This window comes from Orycteropus afer, unplaced genomic scaffold (assembly GCF_000298275.1).
Source record: "Orycteropus afer afer isolate SDZICR_OR568_19922 unplaced genomic scaffold, OryAfe1.0 scaffold00008, whole genome shotgun sequence".
In the NCBI taxonomy this organism is placed as follows: domain Eukaryota; kingdom Metazoa; phylum Chordata; class Mammalia; order Tubulidentata; family Orycteropodidae; genus Orycteropus; species Orycteropus afer.
Window position 1 is genome coordinate 21110596 of NW_006921595.1, and position 2777 is coordinate 21113372.

The window sequence follows — 2777 nt, forward strand, 5'->3', positions numbered from 1 at the left end:
TGTTCTGGAATTTCAATGACATGTATGTTTGTATGTTATTTCTTTTCATGTCATCCCATATAATTCTTAGGTTTCTTCATTTCTCTTAAATCTTTGTTCTGATTTTTCTTCATACAGGTGTCAAAGGATTTATCGTCTAGTTGGGAGATGCATTCTTCAGCCAGTTCTATCCTATTATTTTGTGCTTCCACTGTGTTGTGTAATTCTGTAATTTTGGTATTCATCTTCTGGATTTCTAACTGCTGTTTTTGTATAAGTTCTGATTGTGCATTAATCTTGGTATTTTGTTCTTGAATGATTTTCCTGAGTTCTTCCAGGGTACTGTCTGTGTTCTCCTTAATTCTGTTTGGGGTTTCCTTAAGCTCTTGTAGAGTATCATAAACATACATTCTAAACTCCTTCTTGGATGATTCTATTGCCTCCTCTTCCTCCATGTTTGGGATGGAGGACACTTTTGTTTGGAATTTTATTTCTATTGTCTTATCCTGTTTGAGATTTTATTTCTATTGTCTTATCCTCTTTCTTTGTTTGATTTTAGGTTGCCTGTTGTTTCCTAGACATTTTGAAGTTGTCTTTAACTGTTAATTAGGTATTGATTTGTTTTGTCTTGATTTTATGATTTAATATTTTTCAAAGGTGGAGCTGGTGTATTTATTTATTTATTTATTTATTTATTTATTTATTTATGGTTATTAATTCAGGTGTGCTGGGCTGCTCTACAGTTTTCTTTGTGATGATGGAATCACTGTGTGGAATGTGGATGCAGGTCTCTGTTCGTCATGAAGAGGGTTTAGGATTCGAGCCAGCAGGTGTTGTGGTCGTTTACTGTGGTTTTTCTATTGGATGAGGCAGGGGAAAGGCAGGAAAAGGAGGAAAAAAAGCTCAAAGTCGCAAGTAGCCATTTCCAGGGCTTTGAGTAGTCTGCTAATGATGATGTTATACTGTTACTCACAGGGCCACAGCTCAAGTTTGGCAAAGACCCCAATGGTAGGGAGCTGCCACTTTCTGCCAGGTTCAGAAAGCCACAACAACCCTGTACTCCAGGCCCCTTCATGCCAAAATACTGTCCTGGAATAGTTGCCCTGAACCACACCATGAGTTGTCCTAGGGGCCACCCACCTGTGGCATGCTTCCCTCTCTACTCCCAATTCAGTGGCACCCTGAGCCAGCAGTGCCTCTGCTCCACTTCTCAGAGATGCTGCTCTCCCACTTAGCAGTGGTCCCAAATTTACTGATAAAAGTGAGTGCTGGAGTGGCTGCAGGTCCTCTGGTGCATTCTCTCCACTGCCCCAGGGAGCCCTCTGATGCCATGTCTTGCCAGCTGGTCAGGGCTCTGCAGGGCAGACTTGTTTATTTTTATTCTTTCTGGCTGTTTACCCTGCCTCTCCCTGCTTTCTTCTCCTGCTCCCCTGAGTTTGGCCTTCTGTGACAAAATGAGCTGTTCAGAGTGCCAGAATCCCCATTTCAAGCTGCTGCACTTATTTTTTTCAGTCATTAAGATGCTAGAGGGAACTAACGTGTGGGCTACAGGTCAGACACCACCTTCCCAACCTCGTTCCAGGTTTTAAGTGTATTAAAGGGCCACAGTCTTGGGGATTCCACCAGTCTCTATCAGACCAGTAAGTCTGGTCTTTTTTCTGATTTTGAATTTTATTCTACATATTTCTCTCATCCTGTTCAGGACTTTCTGTTGTCCCACTCAGAGAAGTTGGTCATGATAGCCAGGTACCATCCAATTCTTCTGATCTCAGGGTAGTAAGGTAGGATGTGGAAGCTGTGTTTATCATGCTCCATTAGTCCCTTGTCCTAATTGTTTCCGTGAGTCTCTGATTTTTTCTTTGTTCCAGATGGAGAGAGACCAATAGTTGCATCTTAGATGGCTACTTGCTACTTATCACAGTAGGATGTAGAACATTTTCTTTGTGGACTATGGTATGTCAACGGACTTAGCTGTCCCCTGAGCTGTGGTCCTGAGCTCTCAAGCCCAGTGACTCCTTCCCTCAAGGAGTTTGGTTGTGGGTAAGTAGTTTTCATAACTTTGCCCCCTGTATACTCTATTATATACATGGATATATTTACAGCACATATAAATATGTATGTAGAAATATCCTCTACCAAAGATAATATGGCCTATAATGTAGCCCGATAATATGGCCATAAACGTAATCTTGTTCACCTACCAATACTTATTCAGCTTGCCTAGACAGATTATTTTTATTTTATTTTAATCTATTTTATCATAGATTATTTTATTGTTTTAATTGATGTTGCAGGATTATGTATGTAATAGTGCTTAACTTTGTTATCTGTAACTCTTGTGCACCTCTCAGTGTCTTTCATTAAATGGAGAAGAGATAGTATCTTTAACAAATGGTGCTGACAAAACTGGTATCCATTTGCAGAAAAATGAAACAACATGCACAGCTCACACCTTACACAAAATCAACCCAAGAGAGATCAAAGACCTAAACATAAAACCTAAAACTATAATGATCATCAAAGAAAAAATAGAAACAAACTTAGGAGCCCTAATTTATGGCATAAATAGTCTGTCATGATAACCAAAAATCCACAAATGGTAGAAGATAAACCAGACAATGGGGACCTCCTAAAAACTAAACAGTTATGCACATCAAAATACTTCACCAAAAATGTAAATAGAAAGCCTACAAACTGGGGGAAAATTTTGGCAATGACATTTCTGACAAGAGACTAATCTCTAAATTTGTAGAAAGTTTCAATACCTCAACAAAGATATGTTGTTGTTGTTGTTATGT